Raw genomic sequence first — 13,725 nt, 5'->3', positions numbered from 1 at the left:
AGTTCTCTGTTATACTGCTATGATAGCTAAGATTATCAGTTAGTTTACTTTGTTTGGGATGCATCATTCAGATTTTTGACCTCAGCTGGCAGACTCAAAACATCCCATTGTAGTTTCTTCTTCTCTTTTTATTTTTATTTTTAATTTTTCATGTTTTTCATGTTTTTCACTTTTTTCACCTTTTCTTTCCTCCTTCCTTTTCCTTCTTTCCCTTTCATTAATTTCCTTCCTTCCTTTTCCTTCCCTCTTTCTTTCTTCCTTTCTTCCCTTTCTTCCCTTCCTTTCTTCCTTTCTTCCCTTTCTTCCTTTCCTTCCTTCCTTCCTTCCTTCCTTCCTTCCTTCCTTCCTTCCTTCCTTCCTTCCTTCCTTCCTTCCTTCCTTCCTTCCTTCCTTCCTTCCTTCCTTCCTTCCTTCCTTCCTTCCTTCCTTCCTTCCTTCCTTCCTTCCTTCCTTCCTTCCTTCCTTCCTTCCTTCCTTCCTTCCTTCCTTCCTTCCTTCCTTCCTTCCTTCCTTCCTTCCTTCCTTCCTTCCTTCCTTCCTTCCTTCCTTCCTTCCTTCCTTCCTTCCTTCCTTCCTTCCTTCCTTCCTTCCTTCCTTCCTTCCTTCCTTCCTTCCTTCCTTCCTTCCTTCCTTCTTTTCTTTTCTTTTCTTTTCTTTTCTTTTCTTTTCTTTTCTTTTCTTTTCTTTTCTTTTCTTTTCTTTTCTTTTCTTTTCTTTTCTTTTCTTTTCTTTTCTTTTCTTTTCTTTTCTTTTCTTTTCTTTTCTTTTCTTTTCTTTTCTTTTCTTTTCTTTTCTTTTCTTTTCTTTTCTTTTCTTTTCTTTTCTTTTCTTTTCTTTTCTTTTCTTTTCTTTTCTTTTCTTTTCTTCCTTTCTTTCTTCCTTCCTTTCCTTCCTTTCCTTCCTTTCTTTCCTTTCTTTCCTTTCTCTTTCCTTCCTTTTAAAATTTTCATGAAAAATAACTATTTGTAATCTGCTCTAGTAATCTCCCTGTCACCTTTTCTCCATTATCAATTTAACTCCCATACTAACTGTTCAGATGTAAATACCTTAAACAGAAACAAAAGCCCACTTTTGTGCCAAAACCACCTCTTCTCCCAAATAAGAATGTCCTGAATACAGTTTTATATTTAGATACCATTGTATTCCTGATTTTTTTAAATCTGTTTACAAAACAATTGTCATAAATTCTTTGAAACAATGGCTTTTATCCTCTTCCCAAATCTTTCTATCACCTGAAATCTGCTTAAATAGATTTCACAGAAACTACACTGCCTGAAAAGTTTAGATTGTTCCAAACACACCGGTCAAAATTGCTATATGTTTTCAACACCCCTCACTTATTTGACACAAGCTTTACCATGTTTTTCTTCCTTTACATTTCATTATTTTACTCTTGGATTGCATGAATCACCTTCACTACCACAGATTCTGAGAGTCCTTTCTTTTCTGTTAAATCTTCGTATGCTGTTGAAAACTTCTCATCTCTTAAAAAGATTACTTGCTATCTTGAGTTCTTTGCCTGTCTTCTCATCTGGTCTTATTTACTGAATGACATTTTCTCTAAGCATTAACATTAATATCATTAATTCCTTTAAATACTCCAAGTTCCCACATATGTAAATGGCAGACTCTTCTCCCCCATTCTATTCCCTTCCAACCTAAGATTCCCACTAAGATAGTAATTACTTCCTTTTCTTCACTTTACACAGTCTTGCTTATTGCAGTTTCTTACTTCACATGCTCTTTTTTTTTTTTTTCCTCTGGATACTGCATCATTTTTCTGACAAAATTCACCTAAATAAAGATAATAAAATGTGTATTTCAAGAACTGTATCTTTAGTGGACTGCTTTATTATTTAAAAAAATAGGTTAAGCAACACTCAGATACTAAACTTGGAAATTTACTTAGTTTTATTGCTATTTTCCTTCTAACAAGGAAAAATCAGACTTTATTTAACTGTTGTTTTTTTTTTGTTGTTTTTTTTTCCTTTTCTTTTAGTCACTGTTTTGATTGTTACTTATTGTCATCTTTACATCTTTGCCACTATAGATATTAGAGAAATAAATGGTGTATTATGTTACTATGTGATAGTGAGTCCTACATTTTAGTGCATAACTTTTCTCTTGATCAAAAACTGAGTTTCCCTACTCAATAAAGGAACAAAGAGGATCAAAGGTAAGTTAGTGGTTCATCATATAAGTTGTAATTAAGCTATGAGATACTTTGCTGAATGATATCACTGGTAATAAAGTGCAGGACTTAGGGCGACGTGGACTTTAGCTCAGTCTTAAGTGATTACATCATGTCGTTATGTATGCTGCTTAGCTGAAAGAAGCTGTAAATCATTTGTACGTGTGTTTCAAAAGTCATGGAGTTTTAAAAAATGAGTAACTAGCCAAACAAAGTGTTCCACAGAAATAAATTACCTTTCTCATCAGATGCAGTCATACAGTGAGATATCTCCAACATTGTTCTTTTGATTAGGCTCATTGCAACTTTGGTGGGCAAACTATTTGCTCTGTACTCTTAAGATTCACTGTGCCGGTGTATTCTTTATGTGAGATGCCACAGAATAGCTGGAGATTTTAGTTGGGTTTGCTGTCAATCTGACCAGAGAAGCCAGTGTATGACAAGAAGCAGCTAAGTAACATGTGACTGAATTTAGTAAACACAGTACTAGCGTAATTGGAAAAGCTCAGGAGTATACTAGCTTCCTTGAGATGACAGTCCAGAAGAGTGCTATCGATTCTGTGTCACCTTACCAATTTTTATTACTGTCATCTATACCCTCATCCAGCTCAAATGACACCAGATATCAATTTCTAAAGAAATAGCTTCACAAGAAGTGATGACTTAAGGCTTATGATTGTATTTACTATTTGTATACTAGATTATGCCAGGCTGCTACCATCTGTAAACTGTATGTTTGCTAGAGAAACTCCCCCCTCAGGTTTTGTTTTTCTTTTTTTTCTTTGTATGTTTCCATTTTAATTATAGCATAGAATATTATTCCAAGAATAGAGGTATCTGTTGGCTAGAAATTAGTTTGATCTTTAAAGGATCAGAAACTATTATGCTGGTTTTTCTGTCTCACCCCTATCTCTCGCCTTCTTAGATGATCTTCATTAAGAAACTATTATGAGGGGGAAAGAAAGTGCATTTTTTTCTTTTTTTGAATCATGGCCAAACTGTCTTCCCAATTCCAACCGTCTTAGTGTCTCCATTCCCAAGCAATAGGGGACAGGTGACTTTGTTTTTATGTTAAAACAGAGATTACAATGAGAGCAGTAAGACATTTTGGCCTTTAAGTTTCTATGGAGGAACACATTGTCCTCCAAAATGCTTAAACTTTATCATTAAAGAAATTTGACAATTGTCTTGGACTAGGAAAAAAAAACCAAACAAACAAAGCTCAGTAGATCTGACAACACTACTTTCCAGCCTCTAATGAAAACAGTGAAAGGATTCCATTGAAGCTAAACGGTCAGTAGAAGTTTTCTACTTTCAGATTTTGTCATTTGTTGTTCTGGGAATGTTCCAAATTGAGTATCTTTATCGTTTCATCTATCAAAGTTATTCCTTTGGCTGCATCAAAATTATGTCTTCTAAAAAGTTTAATTATGGTCTAAGTAAGCTGAGAAAAAAAGTGTTACTAAAATTTAAAACATGCTGAGTAATCTTTTGTAGGGATACAGGATTGTTGTCAAAACTACTGTGGAAGAGGAAATGAACAAAATCATATGCTGTACCTCACAATTTTGTTGTGGTATGGTAACACTTGTACTGACTGAAACCAGAGTTGTTAGTGCTTAAAAATATTTACATTTTATAATGTAAATTTTTATAAAACCGTGTCTTAAAAAATCACTTGAAAAATCTCTGTTGAAACAAAATGATTGTGACAACAAATCCTCAGTAGTTTAACCACTTCCAAACTCAACACACTGTGCTAAGGAATTCATGTGAAGATACTACTGGTACTGACAGAAACTGCTATTAATTTAGGAGTGGAAAGTGAGTTTCAAGAACACCAAAATAGACTAAGGAAGGGTGAAGTCACTGAGATTCTTAAAATGACTGGATCTTCAATCAGAATTCCTTTTTTTCACTCTGTTAATCTTTCTGACGACATTCCATTAATGGCTTCACAGCAGAAACAGAGGTCATCATTTAGCATGACGTGGAAACACAGCCACATCAGAATGAACTGATGTGAATGTTGCACAATCTTCCCACTTTGAACTGGAAGTCCAGGGATGGGCAATATGAAGATCTGAAAATTCTAATCATGGAAAATGAAGTATCCAAGTCAAAATGAGATGATATTCAAGACTACTGAGAAAATTCTTTTGATTTTGGACTACCACAGGTTTCTGACAATAAAAACATTCTTTTTATTTAAATAGAAGTATTTCTGAGTACAATTAATTACTCTTTAGTCATAATAGCACTCCTGTGAGGTATAAACTCATGTAGTGGGGCAGCCAACAGATACCTAAGTATTTAGTTGAGTTTGAACTCAGAGAAAAATATTTCACTTTTGCTACATGGACAATAACAGCATATGAAGAAAAGTCCCTGAAGATATTTCTCCATAATGACTCTACAGACAAGTCTGAGCACATATCTTAATACTAGCTGCTGTTTGTCTGATTCATGTAAACACCTTTGCTCCAATAATAGCCAGGTTTAACTTGCTTTGGTTCAGCACAATAAGAACAGAAGCAGAGCAAGAAGTAGAAAAACTAGTGCTACCCATTTCATCGTCACATTATCAAAAGATTCTGAATAGTATCTTGATATATGTGCATGGGTTGCTCAGGAGGATGCTGGATCTGTTTTCTGTTAAATCCATAGTGACACTTTTGGCCCAAGACACTTTCTGCAGAGATGAAAAAGACTAAGTGTGTGCTCTGCTCCTACACAAAAGCACATGTATATAGATATATTTGATGTTGTATATATATATATATATGTATGTATGTATGTATGTATGTATATATATTTTTCTTCATTCAAATAAAACCCCGCCTAATACTGGAGAATTACCATTTCTACTGTTTCCATGAACAAACCAGGAACTCTCTCCTGAACTGTATGCAGAAAGAGATTTGAAACAAATTTAATGAAAATTTTATTGCTTCATCTGAAGTACCTTCGCAACAGGCAACAAAGTATGGGAAGAGACCATGACAGAGAAGAGTATCTAGAAAGCAACACTGAAACTTGGAGGGAAAAATCCATACAAAGCATAAGCAGTGTGCAGTATTTCAGATATCCTGAGAAGATGGGGATCAAGGCTGCCCTGTGCAAATCATCTAACTTGCTGTTGAAAAACAGTAAAAATCTACATTTAGGAAAAGAAAACAAAACAAGTTTTTGGTGTTTTCTTTTGTTTGTTTGTTTGTTTGTTTTTTTCCTAATCTCTCAGGCTTTACTGGATGAAGATGATGTATTTTGATTAGCTTGATGACATGGGACATTCTTCAACAAATTTACATCACTTCTGTACAGTACAGCATTTTGCTTGTGAGCTAATTGTAGAACAACTCTTTATATACTCTGGATTCTAGTCTATCATTTATGAAAAATTGTATTACTTTTTTTTGGACAGCAAATAAAGCTTAACTATATCCTTCCTTGAAGAGCAGGCCCTCAGGAGAAGATAAACATATCCTCTCTGTTGAAGAGCCTTTGCACTTTGAAAGATTGACTGGGAGCCCAGGAATATTTATTTAAAATTTAGTTGGGTTTATCCAGTGCAAAATGTTTTATTAGAAGCATGTACATCAGTATAAACACATTCTCAGAATCCTCACCTCTCTTCCCTTTACACCTCTTCATAGTTCCTAGTTACTATATAACATATTTCTCACTGTGCATTGCTTTTATGGACAGATAGTCTTATCTTTTATGAATGGCAATTTGGTTATAAAACAATAAGTTCAATATAACCATAAAAACAACATCAAAGAAATAAAGAAAATTATTAAGGGAAATAGGTATGTTTTGGAATATTTTTTGTAATGCTGTTATTTTTATTCCAAACTAAACTCAAGAAATCTAAATAGAAGTCATTTTGCAGGTGTCAGAATGACAAAGTTACTCCTGTTGAAAATTAAACACTTTATTTCATTTCAGATTTTTTTTTTCTTTTTTTTTTTTTTTTTTTCCAAATATCCAGGTCAGATGAAAGCAAGAAATAAATAATTAAATGACTTAAAGTTTCCTCAAGTAATTGTTTATGAATAGTGAGGCAGATTTTATGCAATAGGTCACAGATAAAAGCACTTATCAGTGAACAAAATGAATTTGATTCAAATCAATAGTGTTCATGCAAGTGCAAAACTAGTCAGTTAGATCAGAATCAAATCCAACACTAGTTATTAACCTGCATTGTTAGCAACAATTGCTGCCAAGTAGTTTTCAGTTTTTTCTTCATGAACCTTTGTTTTGAGGCCAAGATTTAGACAGCTTCAATTGGTTTTGCATAATTGCTCTGTATGCTTTATAAGCCTGTGTATAGTGAATGTGTCCTTCAGTTATGAAAGTCTCACATGTGGAAATAACTCTCTACTTTTGAAGAGCTTCTTAAGAAAGCTATTGTACAGCTAAAAAAAGAAAATGGAATGGGTGCATCTAATAAAACTTTTAAATTTTGTTAAAGATAATTTTTCAAATGTATACCCCCTTATTTCCATGTATTACTTTTATTTTTCCTAATGTTTTATAATAATTACCAGTGTGACTATAATTTGCAGAGTTTCTGAAAGATTTACTCTTTCAAATCTGTTCATGTACAATTTAACAGGCTCTGGGGTTTGTATATTCGAAATGAGAAAATTCTTCTCACTTACAAGCTAGTGTATATTTTTCATACAAGTCATGGTAAACAGGTAGGTTGTAACACGAAAATTCCTATTTGAAAATGAAATCAAAAGAAAGTCTACTGATGCTTCAAATAAATTGATTTTAAACTAGTACTGAATCAGTACTTGTTTATGTACATTTCGCCCACACCAAAATTACGATTACTGCGACTATTCCCAGAAAAGTCCTTCAGATCTGTCTCAAAACCACCCATGTCAGTAGGAAATCTTGGGATCAGAACTCAAGTTTATGATGTTTGAATGAGAATGATGAATGCCAGGAGAGTGCCATACTTGCATTAGGAATACAACTAATAAAAAATAAAATTTAACTTGATATAGTGATTAATCAGTCATACAGTGTTTAAGAATTAACTGTGACACTGAACAATTTTTGTTGAATCATAACACCAATGGAGGATTCCCAGCTCCTCTATTTCCCAACTGTTTAACTTCTACAAACAAACAACTATCATGAAACAAGACCTCTCCTTGGTTACAGAGTTCAGGGAGGTTTCTCTGGATGTTGTCAGAGGGCAATGTTTCTACTGAAAACTGGACTTTAACCAGATTGCATATCTCTGCATATATATGCTCTGGGGGACTTACAATCCAAATCCCACTATAGAATAAAACCTTTGCATCACTTACTTCATAGTTGTCTCTACTTTCCTGTTACAGCCTTCTCTTCCTTTAAGATAATTAGTAAGATTGACCCCTTATCCTGTAGTTTACACCTTAATTTCAAGCTTAAGTATAGTGAGTTAACTGCATTATATTGGCATTTCTAATACTCATTTTTCCCCTAGTTTGTCATGTTTATGATCCATTTTTAATATATTTGTTTTAAGGAAGTCTGTCCAAATGTACATATGCTACTTATTACCATCACTAGTTAGTGAGAATTAACAATTAAAATCATTAAGACTATGATTTTTGGAAAGATGATGTAATTAGTTTTGCTCACTCTTAATGCTGTGGAACATCTTCTCATTGCACTTCCAAGTAACGATGTTAAATCTTGTATACAGTTTAGTTAATATTAAATATTTAATAAAAAGGGTTGTGAGGTACTTGAAAGTGTCCACAGGAAGTCAACAAATCCATTAAAAGGACTGGCATGCATACACTATGAGGAGACACTGATGATGCTTGGGTTGCCTAGTCTGGAGAAAAGGAGGCACAGAGGAAATCTCACTGATCTTTACAATTGTCTGAACAGGGAAACCATGAAGAGAAGTGCTGATGTCTTCACCATGTCACTGAGGAGAGGACAAGTGGGAGTAGCACAGACTGGTATCAGGGGAGGTTCAGATTGGATTTTAGGATAGTTTATTTACCACAAAGGTAATCTAATACCAGGATAGGTTTTCTAGAGAAGTGGTTGATTCCCCATGCTTGTCAGTGTTTAAGAATAATCTGGACAATATTCTCAATAATGTGCTTCAATTTGTCTTTAATCTTAAAGTGGTCAGGCAACTGAACAAGGTGATCCAACAAAACCATTCCATTATTAATGTCTGCATTTAAGGAGGAATTTTATTTTGGAGCAATTTTGAAGTATGTCAGCAATTTATGCAAGATTCCTTCAACTCACAAATGAAAATGATGATAACAACCTTGGACAAGAATCAGACAACATGTTCCTTGGGAACTAATTTCCTGCTTTGTTACAGAAAATGTTACAGAAGCACTTTAGCCATCAGATTTGCAAATGCATGTTCAATTAAATTATAATAAATAATACATTTTAATGTATTTGCAGCTTATTGAAGATGCAAAAAAAAATCCTTTTTTTTTTTTTTTTTTTTTTTTCTGATTGATTCAATAAATGCTTCAGGCTCCTATTGAGAAAATAACAGGCAAAAGAAAAGAAAACAGAAAACCAACCCTTTATCTACAAAATGATAAAATGTGACCCAGGAACAGTGTAGTCCAACAAAATATACTGGTACATATTTATTTTGCTGTAACTATGAGAAAAAAAAATACTGCTGTTGGTTATATTCAAATTGTTAAGTGGATTATCAGCAAACTAGGAGGAAAAAATATATATGCCCTTTTAGCTCCTTTTTTTTCTTCTTTTTTTCTGCACTTCTCTCCATATTCAGATTTAACAGTGACCCATACCTTTTAATCTCAGTGTGCATTTAATCCTTTTTGGCTTCATTTAGTTTAGGCTATTTTTCTGAAGCTGGTGTGGATCATCTGTGGATCCAGGATGCCAGAAATCTGTATAATTATGGCTGTAAATAAATTCTTTTTTTTTAACATCATTTGTGTGTAGCATCTGCTTGATGATGCCAAAGGGTCCTAAAAAGCAAACTCAAACAAATCTCTGAGAAACATACTATCTTTACAGAATTTTAAAACAAAATGAAGTCTGTTGTGGTTTGACTGCACCTTTTTATAGCTTAATAGCTATCACTTTGGGTAAAAAGATTATGAACGCTGAGAACATTAAGGTTTCTTGCACCCAAGTACAACCAACAGGTTTCTAGCACTTCAAGGCACTTTTCAACGTGCTGTTGAGGCGTCTCAAACACATGTACTTTGACTTACTGTTTCATAAGAGAGTGTTAATACTAAGCATTATGCATGATACGTGGATGATAACTCAAAGTTTTATTCTGGGTTTCTGATAACAATAGCAATAAACTGCAATTTGCCTTCAGCAGATTCTGAAGAGGCAGAAATATGTTAAATGTTAAAGGTCTTAAACAGGGACCATAAACTGAGTTACTATTTAGACCTTATAGTTTTTTTGTTTTTTTTTTTCTTTAAAAAAGAAATTGCTTGTAGCTATATATGTAAACTGGGCTTTAAATTAAAATATTGCCGTCCTTCATTGTTAATTTGCCAGACTGCATGGATATGGAAGCTCTCTGGTCTGTCAGAGACATAATCTAATATTTCACAACTAACATAATTTCACAGCATATCATTTGCATGAAAAGACTACTTTCTCATTATTCCCAAGAAAATTCTGTTACTTTGAGATTTCACTTTGACCTTTGTATTAGTTCATTATATTGAAGTATAAAAAATTTACCAAACAAGAAGTTAAAAATTAGACAGACAGTCATGGGAGTAAAAGATGAAAAATGAAAGATTATCAAACTACATGCAAGCTAAAACATAGAACACTGAAACAGATAGTTTGATAAGGTAAAGGCTCAGCTACTGTGAATTGAGATATTCATTAAAATACAAAAGAACTGTATATATAAAGGTTTTAAAGTAAACTAAGAAAACATAAGCAAAATTCATTAGAAAAGACTAGTGGGGTACTTTGGTTTCATTTACTCTGATATTTTCTTTTTATAGTTTAAGGATGGTCAAATCCTTTCAGCAAAAGCAGTGAGAACACACAGATAATTCACCTTCTCTTTTAGCATGTGTCAGTACCTTTGTGAATGGTGTAAAACTGATCAGTTGGCTGGGAGCTGAGGCACCAATTGTAGCAATCAGTGTTCTTCCATTTTCTTCTAAACTGTTAATAGCCATGGTTTATTTATCAAGACCCTTTGACCATGATTCAAATGCAATAACGATGACAGAATATGCCTTTTACTGAAGTACCTTCCAATTTACTCTTTTCTCGCAAGTCATTCTATGTACCACTGTAAGTAAACAATTGGGCCGGAGTTGGTTGTGCACCTTTACACTTTGTAGTTCATTTCTGACAATTTTCTTCCCTTTTTCATTCTTGCATCACTACCAGCTATTTTGTACTTCAGTCCACTAATAAAGAAGTACTGATAATCAAAAGAAAAAAGTAGAAAAAAAGGTATAATTTTTGTTTGTTAGCTGTGCAACACCTAATATCTCACTAGCATTTCAAGTTCTCAGAAGCCTCTTTGCCCATTCATTTCTTTGTAAAGCATTCTTTGCCAAGAATACTTAACAAATAGTGAAACAGAATACTTCCATATTTCTGAAAGGAAAGAAAAAGAAAAAGGAAAAGAAAAAGGAAAAGGAAAAGAAAGAGAAAAAGAAAAGGAAAAAGAAAAAGAAAAAGAAAAAGAAAAAGAAAAAGAAAAAGAAAAAGAAAAAGAAAAAGAAAAAGAAAAAGAAAAAGAAAAAGAAAAAGAAAAAGAAAAGGAAAAAGAAAAAGAAAAAGAAAAAGAAAAAGAAGAGGAAAAGAAAAAGAAAAGAAAAGAAAAGAAAAGAAAAAGCAAAGAAATTTGCTACTCAAGATCATTCTTAGAAAAATTGCAGAATATCTGTTCTCTGAGAGGTAATTAGATAAAATTCAAGTGCGGTAATTCACAGAGTGAAGAGGAAAGTGAGAGCAAATCTATCTAAGAATTTAATGCAAGTTTATATTAAGTGAAGCAGGACTATCAGAACATCACCTAGTATCCAAGTAAATTTATCTATATGGAAGCATAAGCAATGCAAGAAGCTCTGAAAGATGAAGTGAATGAGTTATTATGACTATATTAGGCTTAAGATTTGTTTTCCCATTTCTCCTCCTTGTGATGGTGCATAAAATAACATCATAAGAACATTTTATTACACTGTGCAATAGTACAATCTCTCTGTCTTTAATGTAAGTACAGCTGTAAAAGTAATGTGTTTACATTAAGGGAACAACAAATCTATTAACTTTTTAACGCTTGTTTATGAAAATAGAGGATAGAGAGCTACCTCACCACACTACCTATTTGGAAGCTGCAACACTGAACTTAAAAATAATGATGTTTTGATAAAACATTTCAAAACCATTCTATCATCTGTGTGATTTTCATTCCATAAATCCTCCTTGAATTGAAGTGTAGGTACAGTCAAATAATACCCACTGAAAGCACATTCTTAGGGCTGTGTATTTTTTGCATGACATTTCACTCCTTAGTTTACAAAAAGACCACAAAGAATGTATCTTAGAATGAGCCAAAGCAATTTGTTTTGGAAACAGCTGTAAAATTCCAAACATGTGAGAATGTCATAACATCACAAAAAACTCCAAATAAAAGTTCTCAGAGTTCTTTTCTATTTTTCCCCAGATCTGACCACAAAATAAGAAAAGTTTCTTCTTTGCTTGCTTCGATCAAAGGTCTCTAAACTTTCTTTACTAGTTGTAAAATAATGACTAATGCTTACGTAATTTAGAAACAAACAAACAAACAAACAACTGTAATTTATTTACTCAAATTCAGGCTTAAGTAATATGCTAACAATCAAAATAAGATACTAACCTGAGAATTATGCACAGACATTTTGTCAGATAGGTTTGTGCCTATAGCCAGTACAGAAAGTTCGGTATGAATATTCACAGCAGAAAGTGCTTTATCTGATAGGGAGCACTTGCTGAAGCAGAGACTCTATGTAATGACATGCAGTGGATTAAAAAGGGAGTGTTTGCATAAAGGGACGTTCAGATTACAAAAAAGGAATGGTTATTTCAGAGGGAGCATTCCATTACAGGAATAACCTTACTCCATTTTGCCCTAATAATTTCAGATTATTATTATTATAATTTCTGCATGATTGAATTTTAAAAGTAATCACATTTCTATTGACAAAAGATGGAAATATTTTCTTAGAAGATTTTTCGGCTGCTCTATGACGAAAGAAAAATACTGTCAGCTGAGACACAGACACCAACCAAAATTTAATGACTTAACTACATCTAGAAATGTATGGGGGTTTTTTTTTCTGTCAAAAGATATGAGTAAAATAAGACAAAAAAAAAAAAAACAAAACAACAAAAAAAAACCACACACATGCACAAAAAAAAAAAAAAAAACAACACAAAAAAGAAATTTCATAGAAAGTAAAAACAAACAGAAAAAAAATGGCATCACATATTATCAGATTTTACTTTACAGAAAAGCAAAATACAGTTCAGGAGACAGGACCATGCCTCGGGTCACTGAGAGTAAGGTAAATAGTCAACTGTTACCCTTTATCTATGGGTGTGGGTGGTTCCCTTGCCTGTAGGGACTTTGGAGTTCTGGGAGTCTTCTGTTCTGTTTGTGTCATTGTTCTCTCAGAGATTATGTAAATAATCTGTTCAGATTTAAATCCTGACAAAGTAAACACTAAGAGAGCTGGAATAACCACTGTTGAAGGAATATACCCAACTGCTGCATTATTTCAGCACACAACAAACTGTTCTGAAAGGCTTCATCCTTTGCCAGCACCCCTGTTATTATCCTGCCATCAAAGTTTTCTGCTGCATTTCAGGCCTCTGAGGAAATTAACAACCAGATTAACATTCTGTATATTCTTCAGCACATTATGAGTCTGATCATAGTTAAACTTCTGTGGTTAACATGAACAAAATCGTTGAGATCATTAATTATAACACTGCAGCTTGAACTCCATGAGCTTTTCTGCTTTCAGCTGCTTTTTCTTATGTTTCATTTATTTATTTATTTATTTTTCTGGTTTTCTTTATCCAGGTAGAAGTATTAGGTTTCTTAACACTTTTTAATGAAATGCCTATGTATATGCAATGTATTTTTAAATATTTCTTAATCTGAATTTTGGTTCTGTGGTGAATTTCATTGTATTATCAAGTGCAAAAATACCATTGTTTCAACTCTCAAAATGCCACTGTTTTCACCCTATCTGTGCAGTTTGTTTTATAGATCTATCTAGATGTCTCCACATACGGGTAAAATCAACTGCAACACAAGCATAAACATCGATGCCAGCATGCCAGAATGTAAAAATAACTTTCAGTTTTCAGTACCAAAGTTATTAATCTGCTTGAGGCAGATTATCCTAAAGGGCAATTTCTAAAATTGTTTTTATGCATTTGTAATGTTTTCAGCTACAGAAACGTTTGCCACTGACTGCCACAGTACACATGAAGATGTGCTACTTTGCATATTCTTGATTTAC

The 13,725-nt window shown here is 33.3% G+C and overlaps 1 protein-coding gene across 1 annotated transcript in view; it reads right to left on the bottom strand.

Annotated features, from left to right (window-relative positions):
• Positions 1 to 12,166, bottom strand: part of ALDH1A1 (aldehyde dehydrogenase 1 family member A1) — a 43,690-nt gene extending 31,524 nt beyond the window's left edge. Inside the window, exon 1 of the mRNA XM_085529713.1 lies at positions 12,072 to 12,166. The gene's annotated coding sequence lies outside the window, so the exon portion shown is untranslated. The remainder of the gene's footprint in view (positions 1 to 12,071) is intronic.
• Between the last annotated feature and the right edge of the window lie 1,559 nt (positions 12,167 to 13,725).

This window comes from Coturnix japonica, chromosome Z (genome assembly GCF_054131305.1).
Source record: "Coturnix japonica strain WE chromosome Z, WE-NBRP24, whole genome shotgun sequence".
Classification (NCBI taxonomy): Eukaryota; Metazoa; Chordata; class Aves; order Galliformes; family Phasianidae; genus Coturnix; species Coturnix japonica.
The sequence above is the reverse complement of the archived record's forward strand: the minus strand, read 5'-3'. Positions and strand labels throughout refer to the sequence as shown.